The sequence below is a fragment of the Schistocerca piceifrons genome, chromosome 8 (genome assembly GCF_021461385.2).
Source record: "Schistocerca piceifrons isolate TAMUIC-IGC-003096 chromosome 8, iqSchPice1.1, whole genome shotgun sequence".
Lineage (NCBI taxonomy): Eukaryota > Metazoa > Arthropoda > Insecta > Orthoptera > Acrididae > Schistocerca > Schistocerca piceifrons.
In genome coordinates this window covers 436,560,826-436,578,150 of record NC_060145.1, presented here as the reverse complement: position 1 = coordinate 436,578,150, position 17,325 = coordinate 436,560,826, and the positions used below count along the sequence as shown (strand labels likewise).

Sequence of the window (17,325 nt, the reverse complement as noted above, 5' to 3'; positions counted from 1 at the left end):
CATGTTGTCTAATTACTAGGCACATTACGTCACGCAGTAGCCGCTGCTATTGCGAATGTAGTTCTACTACCCCCAGAGTATGGTAGCCTGGTCTGTCGCTGTCTAGGACGAACGACTCAAAAACTACAAATTTACCATCTAAATATAATGAAGTGGAATAAGCAGTACTAGTTTTATACAATCACAGGTATTTGCTTTAATTATCTTCGTACTCTTATCCAGCACTAGGTGTCAAATCTAAGTTTTATACACCAGATTTGTAACTAAATGAAAATATGTGCTCACCTCGCGCCACCTTAACATTTATACATCACATATCAGCTACCAATTTCTTTTTCGCTTACGAAGTGAAACTTGGGAGTGAGTGCCATGGCCACAAGAGCCGGAAATGTTGCTAGTTGCGGAGTTGTGGCTAAGAGCTGACAAGAATGGATCTACTTCTAGAGTGTAATATCCTAGCTGAATTTTTCTCTTATGTAACTTTGTCTGTTTAGTTTAAGCAAGGTGTGTTCTTGTGTCACTGGGAAAGTTACTTCTCAGCTAGTGAGTCTTTCTTAGTTGCAGCTGATGAGTGGCAATACAAGTAACAACTGCAGTTAGTTATTTCTCAGTTTTGAGAAGCGTTCTATCGTTTTTCGTCATCATCTGAAACAAAGTTAGTCAAAGCAGCTGTCTGTATGGACTGGCATTCCCAAGTCGTCACGGCGGGGAAAGGACACCTGGTGTTGGTGTTCTCTCAATGTTTCAGGGCAGAGGCCAACGACGGTCAGTGCCTGTCTGTGGAAGGGAGGACCAGCGCAGCTGAGGGAGCAGCACGCCACCTGCTGCGCTCTCTCCTCCTCCACACGCTCATGATGCGGCAGCCAGCTGGTGGGTCTGGTGACGTCAGTGGTCCTCAGTTGAGGTGAGGATTGTCGGTCGTCCCAGCAGGAGGCTGGTCACCGACACTGCACCTACTGTTGCTTAAAATTTTCCGTATTGCGATTGTACAGAGAAGGAGGAATAAGCATATTATACGATATTTATCTGATGAGAAATAGCCATTGTGATGATTAAATAATGAACTGAAACACATAATTTCCTGAGGTCATTAGTGTAAAACAACTGATCAGAAAACCAATGTTCGGGTTGTTAAGCAAATACCCTGCCGGCCTTAAAATGTAAACACGACAGCAAAGTATTTTCTTCCGAAATTCATTTTTCGTCTTCCGGAAGTTGTATCTTGTGTAATATGGATATCAATGCTACAACCGCAAGAATCAAGCTTTTCATTATTTTGAATATATTGAAGAACTCCTTGTCGTCATTGAAAGTCACAAATTCGTAGTTCCAACCATCACTGGCCCCCAAGTAAACTCATTAAAAAGACAAAGAGGAGAAACGATTTATCATTGTTGCTTTTAGGGTTCCCTACATCAGTCGGTAAAAACGGAACCCTCATAGCATCATTCTGTTATCCGTATGCTGCCTTCCTGTCTGTTTGTCTGACTGTTCAAAACCCTTTTTCTCTGGAACGTGTAGACGTGTGGCGTTAAAATAGATGTCACATATTGAGATCTACGTTCCCTTTGGGATGTAAAACCGTCAAGCAACTAAAGACAATGCTATCGAAAAACACGGACGCTTTTGCGATATATTTTGATGCTCGCAAACTAACGCATCACAGCCTTCATGGTACTTCTTGTTGACCAATAATCATGCTTTTTTCGAAGAAGCGGGGCCTCACGCTATAACCATAGAAACAACCCGGAAACTGTTTATTTGTAACTCATCACACGAAAAATAGTTATTTGTGAACTCTCCGTCCGTCCGTCAAATCCTATTTTTCTGAGGAATGGTTTGAAGTATGAGGTTTACATTTGTCACACGTACTGAGGTCCATAGTCGTTTTGCGGTGCAAACACTTTAAGTTACTAGGTCAATGCAATAAGAAGATAAGGCCATTTATGTTACATATTTCGATAATTGCAAAATCACTCATTAAAACTTGTGGGGTAATTCTCCACCACGTAGAATCGTGAAATTTTACTAGAAGAAACGTTTTTCTGTTCAGTTAAAGGAAATAAGTCCCAATATTGTTAATTTGTATGTAAATTATATTAAAAAACAATCCTTTTTCATTTGCTGTCTGACTTCACAATTAAAACAATCTCAAAAACCTTGGGATCCCTGGAACCGATATCGTGCCGGTATCAGTGTCGATAACAGCCGAAAATCATCGATATCCTCTATTTCCTGAGTGAATAAACTGACGTTATACGTAGGTAATTTAACACGGAACACGCAGCGCGTTAGTCCTGCTCGCAAATGGCCGTTTTATGTTTTTTTTTTTTTTAGGATTATTCGCATCCTTTGTAGTTGTTTGTTCTTTTCTTGTAGCGATATAGCTTCTAGAAATTTTCCTTAATTTTTGAAAGCTCTTTAGTCGGGTGGCATAATTTTTCCGCAATTCTGCAATCAAAGAAGTCGGTGGTAGATGAATTATGGACGATTTTGGAAGGCAACATGCTCACCAGATGTTTCTCTTCCTTCGGATGGAATGTGATAAGAGAGAGGGGGCGAAAGGGATTTATACCTACTCAGCAATTGGAATTACTCCATCCACTTCCCCCTCCATTTGTTATCGTAACCTGTACAGTTGTTTCATCATGCGCAACTGCATAGAGAGATTACAAACATCAGAAATTAACTCGCTGGTGTTCCCTAACACATCTTAAAATTTCTCCCGGCTATCCGTAAAACAATATTTTCTGTCAGCCATCCCACAGACTCCTTTACCTCCCTTACACGGGGAAGCATAATTTCCAAATTTTTAACGTGAAACCCATTAACAATCATCATTACATTTCGAACATCTTTCTGAAAGTGTAACTAGTCGCTCTTTTGCTGAAATAAATTGATTTTACGTTTCTACAAGTATCACACCTTCACGTTTAGTATTTCCAACTTTAGAGTGTCAACTCCCCCTTTACTACGCAAGAAAACTTGCAGGATGATATCACACGAAATACTAACGCTTGTCTCAGTTTTTGACTTACAAATACCTTCATCAATAATTAACTTACTGCAGCTCGTAGCTTTATATTCCACACTGGTAACTGGGGCTGTTCACTCCTTTCTTACGTCACAGACAATGAGAAATTTAAATTGCAGTTGGCGCTCTTGGCAACTTAGTGCATCACGTAATATAAGTTGTTTCATGTAACACTGATACCAATATTAAGCGAGACAATGCCACTCCATACAAGAAATAACTTAATACAATGGGTACAAACAGTAATAGCGTAAATTTCATTTCCTTTTCTTTGGCACCGAACTACCTATACCTTAGTAATGTTGAAATCACAGTGGGATCTCGCTCCATTATATTCACTCACGAGGTTTTCTCTATTGAGGGCTATGTAACAGCTTGTGTATACAACTCTTCGAACTATTGTCCTCCAAAGGTAGTTTTTGCAAGGGTAAAAAGTTTCAGATCCATTTACGTAAGGTTAGCTCTGTTCTCAGTAATTTACATTTTATTAGTTCTTTCAGTAGCCATACATTGGCCATAACCTAAATAGATTCGATAGTGGTTTACTGTATTTGCATTTCTGGGGTGCTGAAAGTGAATTAATTATTCACATGTGCATATGGATGCAACTGCGCACATACATTCTTACATAAACTCATTGTTACAAACGGATTTTTAAAAAAAGAAAACCTCTCACATCATTTACCTTTACTTTCCAGTGAAAATTACTTCCATTTCCTGAACTTATGTTTTCCAGCAGAACCACGGAACATGTCAAAGTAATTGGTTACTGATCAGACTGTGATGGATGGGCAATCAAGTTCGCTCTCTGCTTTCAGAAGAAATACTCGAGCTTTTACCTCAACCGATTTAAAGAAATCAGCCTTCAGCTTTTTCAACTCTTCTTCAACAACCATTAAGCAGATTTCTTTACAGATGAAAACGCGTTGTATAACTGGCTTCATTACGTTGCTACCTGGGAAGCAGTAGGTTACTATGGTCGATAAACTCAGTAAAGTCACAACATATCATGATAAGCTGTCGACGAAAGTCTGTCTAAAATAAACAAAGTTTCCACGTCAGGTTTTTTCCGTTTCCCATGCCGTTTTCTGTCGCTTAAACAAAACAGCACATAACCTTCGAATATTCAACATTTCTTGTTATGCCAAGAACAATGAAAAAATGTAAAAAAAATGCGATTAAGATATGCGCTTGTAGCAATAGCACCAACTGGTGGCAACAACCGCAAAAAAGTTGACGCGAACGTATCCACGAATCTGCTTTTTCAGGTATGTTTTTTTCCTGTGATGATAAATCACACATTTCAATAATTTTCACGTCATATGTTACGTGAGCAAGGGCCTAACGGCACTGTGTTCAGTCGTTTTATCGAAGATAATTCACGGTGAAATCCACAGTACTAAATACTATGCGATATTCAGTAATATGACGCTGACCAGATGGAGTGCAGAAACGCACACATTGGGTGGGGCTGTCAGTGGTTGGTGGCCGGTGCCCGCTGCACTGAGACGGAACTGTCGAGCACAGACTGACTGATCTTGGTATGAAGCCGCGAGCTCTTTCCCCGAAAGGTTTTTTTTTTTAAATTCCATAAGAAAGACACTCTTAGCAGGCAGACGAAATGCGGTTTAAAAATTTGAGAAATGTGTGGGTTCCGATATCTCGGCCTTGTATTCACACTACGCAACGCTTACCTCGAACGAATGAACACATGCAGCTCCATTGCGGCTCATGTTGAATGCAACACTTCCTATTGATCGCCAGTTCCTTAGCGAATGGACGTGGGTATCAGCCCAACATTCATGTATCCGTGTGTGGCAAACACTTAACACCCATATCGATGTTGGTCGGAAATCCGTTCATCGTCGTTGATCTGCCGGGCGGATGAGAAACTGACCCGGCACGCAACCCTGAATTCCGGGGGTGGTGGGCTTTCAGGGAAGTTTCTGACTCCATGTCAACGACAGTCGGTACCTAACGCTGCAGTAATTTGTTCTGTCGGTGAATTCAGTGCCATTCCTCACAGCAGCACGTGAAGCTGGACATCTGCTGTGGGCCAAGCGACACTGAAACTGCACACCAGTTCAATAGAGTCGTGCGGAGTGGGCTGAGGCGTTTTCGAGTAAATATGCGAATCTCCGACTGCGTATTAAAAGTGCAGTTGAGTACAAAATTACTTATCTGATGCTTTGGAGGTGTTTCCCCTACCATGTGACGGGTTCGCCCATTCAGGTTACTGTTAACATCAACTGGGATTTTTATTTCAACATCGTTGAGAAACCAAGTGTTTACTTTTCTTCTACAGGTCCATCTATGAAGATTGCTGCAATCACGTTGACAGGGAAGCACATCTTCGTCCCTAGTCTGACAAATACTTACATACCCTGCACACCTCGACCGACTAGCAAGGTCACTCTGTCTATGTTTTGTAGAAAATATCTGGGGCTGTTTCGAACAGTAGATACAACTAACAAGCAGTGTTCCCAGAGTTTGATAACTTTGTGGCATCTAATTTATCAGTGAGTGGCTAGATATGAATACGGCCTACGTGCATAGACACGTGCCGTCTCCTGCTCATCAAATTCGACCCATCATCAAGCGCAGAGCCGATGTCAGACGGGGTTAGCGTGAAGTCTCCTAGGAGGGACTAATTTAAGATGCCCCCATAAACGAAACTTTCTGCCAGTCTGGGATTCAAATTCGGATCTCGTGGTAAAGGCAGCAAGTAGACTTGCAAAGTTCTCTTAAGGTGGGAAATGGTTGAAACGCATAGTCTCCTGTTAATATGCTGTGTGCTTCAGGTATTAAAGAAGGATAAGTAAAATTTTCTGTTTTTCTTTGTATTAGTGCAATACAACACCAAATTCAGTTTTCAAAATTTCTATTGAAAATTATGAAATTATTATAAAATAATCATTTTTAATACACCTCTTGTAACTGATTGTCTCAATTCTCTCATCTACTCACTACCAAAATGAGCTCTGTTACTTCTACATCCATGTACACTGCTGTAAGTGACTCGTTTGGAATATCAATGACAAAGAGTTTTCGTAAGATTTCACACCCTCTTCCTAGGGTTCGGCAGAGGCTTTTAAGTTCATTTAACAAAATGTTATAGTTTAAACAAATCTATAGTCCAAATAGCAAGGGATTACATCTAATGTGTTCTGAGAAACAGGTATGCAAGTGTCACAATACGCAATTTCCAGGAAAATTAATTTAAAGGTCAAACTTACATTTTCCTCAATTGTTCATTCTCAGAATGTTCCAGGACTGTAGAAACGATCTTCCATGTCGTCAAGATTTGTCATTTAATTGCTTTTGTTTTGACATGTGTCCTTTGTCATGAACATACATGGCAGCTCTAGATTAATGATGGCGCTAAATTTCGTCAGCAATTGTTAGAGTCAGTGCACCAGCCTTGAAGTCGAAACGCTGTAATACTTTCCGCCCACCAACGTTTGCGTAATTAAAAACAATTATGGTATCATATGTTGCAGATTTTACAACTGTTGATGAGGAAAATATTATCTGGGTGCACACTCCAGAATAAGAACAATCGGAAACTCATTTGCATTTTGAGTAATGAGTTTTCTGATGATTACCCTTCTTTAGTAAATCAGAATTTGCCAGGAATACAGATGTGACCTTCGCAGCATTCATTAGACATTAAAAGATGATTTTCTTTTCGTTGTAGAGAATGTTATAGTACAAACATTAAGGAAAGGGGGCGTGACGAGTTAACATCGACGATTTTCATCGTCTGCCGTAAGACTTCTAAAATGAAACTTCGAGAAATATTTCTCAATGGAGTTTGTTACTGTCTACAAACCAATTTGGAAAAAAAAAAATTTGGCATTGCAAACGTTCTCCCTAAAGGTGTTCTATCCTTTCCCTACTACAACATTTATCCACTGCCCATGAAGATTTCCAGGGATTTTTTCTAGGGATATCTTTCATAGCAACCCCTCCCCCAAAAATGTATTTGTAGCTCAGCATCTAATTAATATGCCGAATGGTGCAGTAGTGGATAATTTTGCATCTTGGAACACTGTTCAGACTTTAATATATCTTTTGGTCCCTCTTAAAATGATAACATTAGCTTTATATGTGTTGCACTCATTTCTGCGATTAAAAGAGTTACTCCAGGAAATTAGGCTTTTTCCAAAATTCAGAAACTGTTCTATAGTGAGAGTGTACCTAGGAACAAATATTTTATTCAAATTTATAAGTGTTTCAATCGAGACGAAACTGACAGTGTTGTATTTAATATTGAATGTATTTCATTATTACTGTGCAACAAATCAAGTAGCAGTAAAAGAATTCAGATTTAAAAAAAAAAGTATTTTGAAAATTACGTATTCTAGAGAAGAGTTACAAGATAAAAACAATTTGAAGTGGAAACTACTGTCAGGCAACACACATTTTGATTTTCGGGTTTCAGAAGATTATTAAGACATTAAATTAGCTCAGTTCGTTTACAAACACTGCACAAAACACAAGCTCACGTCTTACAACAAAAACAAACGTAGTAACCAATACTGAAAGCTACTCAGGTAGTGATTTCATATGATTCCAAAATCGATCACTGGATTGGAGCACCGACCAGGAATAGTCATGTGTCCCTAAGTACACTATCCTTCAGGTACGGTATGGTACCCTGTTCGATTTATTGTGTTTTCAATCTGATTTATAAATATATTGTTCTTGTATGTCAAGGTGTTGGAGAAAAAGACATCATACTGATTGTCGTTTGGACTACAATAATAAAGCATAATACTCACTGAAGTTCACAGAGAAATGAAGGTGTCCTCAGAGTAAGACGAAAAGTTTCCATTACTTGCTTCGAATATCATAGGTATAAACTATTTGGGCAATCTGTTATCGCCCACAAAGTTTACATATCGATTGAGATGCAAAACGAAAACGCTCGTCTGCTTTCCTACGACATTTGCCTACATACAGGAAGAATTCTTCTCAATGAATTAGGAGTGATGAAAGCCGTTGGCATCAATTCAAGTAAAAAAATTTTCCTTACTTGTTTACAGAAACGTCATCTGTTACTATCTCTCAGCATTAGTTTATCCATGCTACGAATTGGTTATCATTTCTAGACAGCAACTTTTAACCATTCTATATTCCTCAGTTAATTCATTATCCACTATTTTGCTACATTATAAGTTCTAAGTATGCTTGTGAACCTTTTTTCTTTACAGTACCACTGCATTCATAGTTGCCACTTTAATATTCTTCTTGTTAGTGACATTAATCTCAATAAGTCAAAACTTAATGATTTATATCTCTCTGTAAATAAGTGTCACATCATTCAACACGTGTAACAAACTATATTTTGTGAGCGATTTACTCTAACATTAACATCATATCTGAACTTTAACACCTCATTCAATAAAAAACTATCATCACTATCATAAAAATTCCATGAATTTTCAAACTTATCAGTACAATAATAACTTCTTACAATAATCTTCATTAAATCAATTAACACTTACATCTCAGATAACTACAACACCTCAACTATGATCCACATTAGCTAATACATCAGTAATTATCTAATTACTGCTCTACAGTGGACAAAATTTTTTGTACATCGTAAATAGTGCACTTTCAACGTAACTTCATCCTAATGATCAAGAGAACATAAATCACACACGTTTCAAGATTTACGGTTTTCTGGCTTGAATCTTCTCATATTCTAGTGATTAATACCGACTTTAAACTATGAATGACACTGTTCTGAAAAGGTATTACCTATGATATTCTACCTTAAGTATCTATTTCCTACATAATACTTGCATAGCCTCTGGAATCGATGTCTTCTTGTATATATCATTGCTGTTACCACACACAATAATTCAATTCATACACAGTTTTGTCAATAACAGTGGTACTCTTATGTAACCAGATAATTAGTAGAATTCAAATAATGTAAGTTGTGTGTCAGTTTAGCCTCAAACAAGATGGAGTTGAAACGAATTCTGTTCAGCTACAGTAGCTATAGACAGAATTGATCTGTAAGCTCAAATATACACATGGGATAATATTAAAACACTGAAAAAATAACCGCATTACCACAGATAGAGTTAAAGCAATAGAAAGAGATAGTTGGATAGAAAATGGAGAAGATGACAAAATAGACACAGAAATGGAGAGTAAAATAATGATACATTTTTCAGGGTCCAGTAGTCACAGGGATACAATGTCTTTATTTAACATTAAGCATTTAACAAATAGATAAGTTATTTAAAACATACCACATCATAATTATCAATATCTTTAAAATATTACATACAACTTAAATCATGTTAGTTCATCCTTAGGAAAAATATCAGAATATAAGCAGAAAATCAGCACCATGTAACGTAAAAAGCAACATAAGCATGCAAAATTCAAAAGCCTACCTAGCATCATAAATGAAACTAACTTAATGATCTAAATTCTACTATGTTTGTGAGTAATGACAGAAAAACAAGCTCTGGTGCATACTGACACTAGAAGTTCAAATTTTTCAAATGGCTCTGAGCACTATGCGACTTCACTTCTGAGGTCATCAGTCGCCTAGAACTTAGAAATAATTAAACCAAACTAACCTAAGGACATCACACACATCCATGCCCGAGGCAGGATTCGAACCTGCGACCTTAGCGGTCGCTCGGTTCCAGACTGTAGCGCCTAGAATCACTAGCAGTCGAGATGACAGGCATCTTATCCGCATGGTTGTAACGGATCGTGCAGCCACGTCTCGATCCCTGAGTCAACAGATGGGGACGTTTGCAAGACAACAACCATCTGCACGAACAGTTCGACGTCATTTTTTTCGGATGAGTCCAGGTTCTGCTTACAGCATCATGATGGTCGCATCCGTGTATGGGACATCGCGGAGAACGCACGTTGGAAACGTGTATTCGTCATCGCTGTACTGGCGTATCACCCGGCGTGATGGTATGGGGTGCCATTGGTTACACGTCTCGGTCACCTCTAGTTTGCATTGATGGCACTTTGAACAGTGGACGTTACATTTCAGATGTGTTACGACCCGTGGCTCTACCCTTCATTCAATCCCTGTGAAACCCTACATTTCAGCAGGATAATGCACGACCGCATGTTGCAGGTCCTGCACTGGCCTTTCTGGATACAGAAAATGTTCAACTGCTGCCCTGGCCAGCACATTCTCCAGATCTCACGAATTGAAATGTCTGGGCAATGGTGGTCACTACTCTTGATGAACTGTGGTATCGTGTTGAAGCTTCACGGACAGCTGTACCTGTACACGCCATCCAAGCTCTCTTTGAATCAATGCTCAGGCACATCAAGGCCGTTATTACGGCCAGAGGTGGTTGTTCCGGGTACTGATTTCTCAGAGTCTATGCACCAAAATTGCGTGAAAATGTAATCACATGTCAGTTCTAGTACACTATATTTGTCCAATGAATACCCGTTTATCATCTGCATTTCTTCTTGGTGTAGCAATTTTAATGGCCAGTAGTGTATAATGACTTCTCAACGCCCGCAGAATATTGTGCTTTCGGTGTCAAATTAAGGCGATTATCAACTGCTGGCAGGGGCAGTAGTCACGGACTTGATGAACAGATAACGCCTTTTGTCCACTCAGGCTTCCTCTTCTGCCTTGACCCTAACTTTTAGCCACAGTAGCATTGCAACTCCTCTAGGAGGCAGAAGATAAGATTCAGTTTTTGTATGAGTTTAATGTTTGGCACATTCATAGACAGATAATCAAATGATCTCAAACTGACTGTAGCTGAATTTAGTATCCCTTATGAAGTTTTACAAAATGGTAGGGAGAGTTGGACTACAGAGTCTTGTCGCAACTGTCATCATAGGAAACCTGGACAGGAGTAGAAATGATTGGTGAACAAATGAATACATCAAAGAGAAGATTTACTTAATCTCTATATCTCCAAAATCATATAGACTCATTACAAAAATAGCATCAATACGCAGAGTCCAGCTATTTCTATGTCAACAACGCCGACCGGAGTGGCCCAGTGATTCTAGGCGCTACAGAATGTAATCGCGTGACCGGTACGGTCGCAGGTTCGAATCCTGCCTCGGGCATGGATGTGTGTGCTGTCCTGAGGTTAGTTAGGTGTAAGTAGTTCTAAGTTCTAGAGGACTGATGACCTCAGAAGTTAAGTCCCATAGTGCTCAGAGCCATTTGAACCATTTTTATGTCAACAACGATGGGGCACCCGGAAGCAACTGTGACTGAAGCAGTCATACTGGAGAATCTCAACGTGCGAGTGGTGTGAGTGACATGAGCCAATCCAGGACTGGGATGCAGTCGTCCATATGCTTCAAATATCTCACACAAAATGTAGATTCCTCCGTATTGCACACTTTATTTTTAAGAAATCGGACCATACTCGCATTTTCACATCGCTAAGGTATCGTTACTTCTTGTGATAACCCAATACAGCTGTATGGTATAGGCTATACCACCTCTACGTTATCTCATCAGTTGAAAAAAGTATTCGTATCAGCTTAATATTCGCTACGTCCATAATCACAAGAGTAGAATATTAAATCCGTTTTGGGTCATGACAAGGCGGTAGGAGCACGTTGTACCTCTGTCACAAGATGTCTCCTCACTTTGGAAGACACTTAATGCATTTAAATGCGTCATTACCTATGAAGTCTCTTAAGGTAGCAAAATAGCATCACAGAAGAGATGTACATATCAGGTTAATACCAAATGTTGCATTATAAATCTGGTAATATAGCTGATTTTATTACGATGCCATTTTTCCCAGTGCAGATGAGAGATTTCGTTGAAAAATTTCGCTGCAGCGAGAAAACGCCTCCTGACAGCTCCCTCTAGCGAATCATATCTGTGGTAGTCTCGCCCTCGATTCCACCCACCAGCTTGCAGACTGGGGTTTCTGTCAGAGTAGAGCCCTCTTGAAGTGTTCCTATTGGTTCCTGTCAAATAAGTGGATGGGTGCTTTGAGAACTCAAATGGGAATCCCTGGAGGTAAGGCATTTGAAGCTGACTGCAGAGGCACGCCTCTGGTATGTAACTGTCTGAATAATTAATGAAATTGATTATGAGAGTCCCTATAAATGGTGAGTAAATTTTTTTCCTCCAGTCGGATTAGACTCGCCAGGTCACCGTTGCAGACGCTTGTATGACGTCACTGGGTGCTTCCTAAAGTTAGGTCGTCACTTCTTCCGATACCAAAATGGGTAGTATCCGACGTCAAATAGTTGAAGATATGCATCGCTAATTACGTACTGCCTCTTGGTTACTTTGTCATACTAGTGGAACAAAGTCACTTAGAAATCCGGTGTACTGCTCCCAAACTAATGCTGATGATTTCTAGGGCTCTATAAGAGCAGGGAGGTATTTCATTTCTGCTCCATCCCCATGACACCTCCGCCACATCCCGGCCGCTGATACCGGCTCACCTGTGAATATCTGCCACCGCTGACACGACATCACAAACCTCTGCCCACACGTGGGGCCTGTACCGCTCTGCTCGTTGTGCTGGACAGCTGTTAATGATTTCCGACTCAGAAAAGTTGTCCTATCCTTCACGGAACTACTGAGCGCCTATATGTTGCTGGGGTAAACGCCAAGATGTTGAACAATATGGTTTCCCTCCTCCCACCTGCAAACCGAAACGTTCTTAGGTGTGTTTCCGAGAAATTCCGGGAGGACTGACCCAGTGAGCAATACCAAAATATCTGCCTGACCACCGCCCCATCCCAAACATGGATGAGCTTGCAGACTGGGGTTTCTGTCAGAGTACAGCCCTCTTGAAGTGTTCCTATTGGTTCCTGCCAAACAAGTGGATGGGTGCTTTGAGAACTCAAATGGCAATCCCTGGAGGTAAGGCGAGAAATACTATCGAGAAAATTTAGAGTACCGACATATGAAGCTGACTGCAGAAGTATTCAACTCCTGCCAACACTGAATTCGCATAAAGATCACAAAGACTGACTACGAGAAATGACCATTCATACGGAGGCCTGTATTCATTCTTTTCTTCCATGTCGCTATACCTGCAATTAGAATAGGAAAAGAAATGACAAGCAATGTACAGGGTACCTTCCGCCAGGCACCATAGATAACTTGCGAAGTATGCATATAGATGTAGTTGTCCCTTATTTATCGAGAAAACGAAAGACGGAACTTCTACTGCTGGTTGTCTCTCAATAAAAATCTTCGTATCAGCCCCTAATTTTTTCATTGCAGTCGCACCGTGGTTGTGTGTTAGAGGCTTTTTTTTTTAAATGGAGCATACATCCATAATACGAATCTAACTGTCGCAGAGCTTGCAATGCACTACCCACTAAATCATTTACATCGGTGCAGAAACCTCATAACTGCACGCACAATTCAGAGCTACTGCAAGATTAGGGGATATTCATGTCTTAAACACAGCATTACTCAGTTTCTACTCCCACGTATTGCTCAACAGCGGATCGACCATGATGCTGTATTCTACCCCTGGGGAGTGCACATGTGCAAAGTGATGGTTATTTATTCAGAAGCAAATCAAGTACTTACATGCGTATCCAACTATCGTACATCCAGAGCCAATTAACAAACAGTTACAAACCAGATCAAATCGTCATTGTTTTTTTCCAGCAACAGCTGCCATGTAAGTACCCCTTACACCTAAATCGGAATTGTAGCACAACAGTCTCTAGGTGAAAAAGCGGCGGGATTTGCTGTAACTCGGCTCCTACAAATTCACATCTTAGTGTATTGACGACACACCTGTTAAAAATCCATGCAGATGAATTTGAGCTTGACATATTCTTCCGCTTTATCTCACCAACTTGCCGGTTCTTAGTGTTTGCATTTCTTCCCTCAAGATTCCCAAAAAAAGTATCCGAACCTGACATGTGCATTCTATTTCAGCTCGCTCCAGATGCTTACTGCTAGGCATATTTTTACGGCAGTTAACGATTCCGAAGACAGTGTACGGGATTTCTAGTCCTGTTAATGTGCAAGAGATTTTTGTTACGTTCAGGTCAACTGCCAGCTGCACAACAAGTCGTCCAGCTTGCAGATATCTCCATCACCGACGAACATCCCCATCTAAAAGAAATAAACTGCAAGCGTCTGTAAATTGCGTGGTCGAGCGTTCATAGAACCAGTATTATCGATTACCCATCTGTCCCAATGTTACACGCTGAGTAAAAATTTGCCTATATACTTGCATGTATACCCTCAACCACCTCTAAATTTCTGGGAGAAACATGTCAACTCTCCCCAATATTTTTTTCACTCGTGTATTCGAATGCAGTATGCCCACCTGTACAATGCTAGCTGCATCTGCATGAAGCTTATGCTTCGCAGACCATCGACCTAACACGAACAGATGTCCGCTCAAACGACTGGTAGATAGCGACTTTGTTGTGTTGACTTGTCGAATCGACGTTGCTATTCACCAGTACACATCATTTCACCGTAAACGTGTCTATGTTTGTTAATGTCGGTGTAGTTGCTGACATTGACTCCAAAGGTATTGAGGAAATTGTGACTGTATAGTGAGGCATGAAGGAGGCGCTATTTCACATACATTGAGGGAAACTATGCGTCAATGTGACATATATATCGAGGGGCAGTTGGCGGCTAAGCGGGTCATGTTCTGTGCCAGGATACATGTATTCGGCAGTAGCAATGTTATGCACCAAGATGTATTGTGCTTGGTATTGATGCGCAAAAATTGACTGCTTAGGAGTCATCACAGGAAGTATTTCTAAAGCAACGAAATTCTGTGAACACACATGGTCTGCAGATGTGGAATGTGCTACAGTGGAGCGAGAGTAGAATTGTGGAACAGTATTCCTTCAGATATTGGGAGGGCTGAGATGGACATGTACTGTTCGTTATTTCGATCACTCAGTAACTTTAAGATCAACAGAAGTTCATTCAAGATGGTATACGTACTCTAACAGGTTTTGCTTGCAATAAATTTGGAATTTAAAGCACACAAAAATTCGCAAAAATTGCAAAATATGTCGCATAGCTTCGAAGCATCAGTCAATGTAATTTATGTACAGTGTTTGTTCTGTGTGTGGATCTCTCTACCACCATTAATAAATGTTCTGTTAAAGCTACAGTCTTCCATTCCATGTACATGCTCATAAACTCCAGTCTGATTTCGATGCTTACGAAGAACATACAGTCCATCCAAAGTAGCAATGGCATCAGATGTCTGTAACACAGCTACCAAAGGTGTGTCAGGGCTTTTTAAGTAAAATGATGATGCATATGCTGCTCAATCCTACCATTAACAAATGATTTATTATAACTACAGTTTTCCATGTCATACACAGGCATCTTGATGCTATTCTAGTTTGGAATGTAGTTTGCTCAGGAAGAAAAGAATACCCTTTAGCACTACAGTGGTGTTAGATGAATGTAACTTCATCTCAGAACGTCTGTCAGGACTATTTATACACAGTGATGCTATGTGTGGTGATCCCTTCCACCATTTACAAATGTTCCATTAAAATTAGAGTCTTCCATGTCATATACAGGCATATAGACTGTATTCTAATTTCAAAATGTAATTTTTCTAAGAAAAATACCCACTAATGCTACAGTGCACTGAAATCAGAGGCGTGTAATATTGGTTCCAAACAACTGTCAGGGCTATTTATGAACCGTGATATTGTGTGGTACTTCTGTTATTCACGAACAAGCAATTAAACATTTATAGGAGAAAGTTTTTGTCAAACTTTGAAAAATAATACGTTTATTACATTTCTTATTACTAGTATACGAATCTAATAATCTTAGAAGTGTTTTATGTTTTATTTTCCTTGGGACTGAGAGTAAAAAATAGGTGCCTGAATTACAGACCACTGTCCATCTTGCGTGGGGTTTCGACTACTGTGGATGGTGGCCATTTAAAAGACCACTTTCTTATGTCACAAAAACACGAAAAAAAAGAAATATGCCATTTCGAATGCAATGACATACAATAAATTAATTAATTTTCTCAATTACAAAAATGGGGCACATTACAATATTCAAACAAGATAACAGATCTAAACACAATGAAATATTACAAATTGTAGGGTCACACATTTTCTTTAGAATGAAATGGGTGAAGATAAGAAGGCTGTTTTGTACTACAGTGAGCGCACGCTTTGCTCATAACCTCGCATGAAAAATGTACCCCTTCATTCGTCACTATCTGTGGTTAAACGTTTCGGACATTTTTTCCATAAACTTTGCACTTGGGGATGTCTGTGTTCCGAATTTCTTCTTGGTAGTAACATCTCCAGTTATTCCATTGGCCAAGATACTTCCTAATTTTAGGTGTGGCATTGGATTTCAATTATACTTTTCATCAAACTTGATTTTGTACCTCTGTCTCTCCATTTTGATATGTAAATATCAGGTTCCATAGTACAGCCATCCTGTCCTTATCTCATCTGCTTGTCTGCCTTCGGTAACATTTTAGGAAAATATCTTCTATTTTGGAGCATTTTTTCACAACCAAATGCTTCTCTAATTAATAATTTTGAAAGAAATGGCAGATTCGTAATTGTCTGTACCCAAAAATTGGAATGGTTTTTACAGGAAGCCAACGACCTTACCGCAATGATAACACCGGTTCCCGTCAGAACACCGAAGTTAAGCGCTGTCGGGCTGGGCTAGCAATTGGATGGGTGACCATCCAGTCTGCCGATCACTGTTGGCAAGCGCCCTTGTGAGGCAAATTGAGGAGCTACTTGAATGAGAAGCAGCGGCTCCGGTCTCAGAAACTGACATACGGCCGGAAGAGCGGTGTGCTGACCACATGCCCCTCCGTATCTGCACCCAGTGACGCCTCTGGCAGAGGATGACACGGCGGCCGGTCGGTACCGCTAGGCCTTAATGACCTGTTCGGGAGAAGTTTTTTTCCAGGGACAACTTTCTCTCCTATGGGCCCTCCTTCCTTAAGTGACAAATGCCTACATAAACCTGAAAGTTAACACTACCCTGTAATGCTATACCATGGAACCCAAAGTTTGAATCCTCGTTTCGTTGGCTTTGTAGACATGTACTGATTTAGGAAAGTCCTACTTTTGAAAGCCAGCATGCATTCATCAATATTGGGAGATTGGCTTGGTCTTTCTTTTTTTAAGGAATTGTTTTAGATGGGAAAGAAGAATGTGCTGCTTATGCAATTTATCATACACATATTCTTCATGTTTTGGACTATTTGGTGAATCATTTACATGCAAAACCTTTAATATCTTAAAAAACCTTGTGACATACATAACTGAAGCTACAGTGTTCATGC

General features: G+C 39.9%; 1 pseudogene; it reads left to right on the top strand.

The window, feature by feature from the left end:
- The first annotated feature begins 16,622 nt into the window (after positions 1-16,622).
- On the top strand, positions 16,623-16,740 carry LOC124712839 (annotated as a pseudogene).
- The last annotated feature ends 585 nt before the right edge of the window (positions 16,741-17,325 follow it).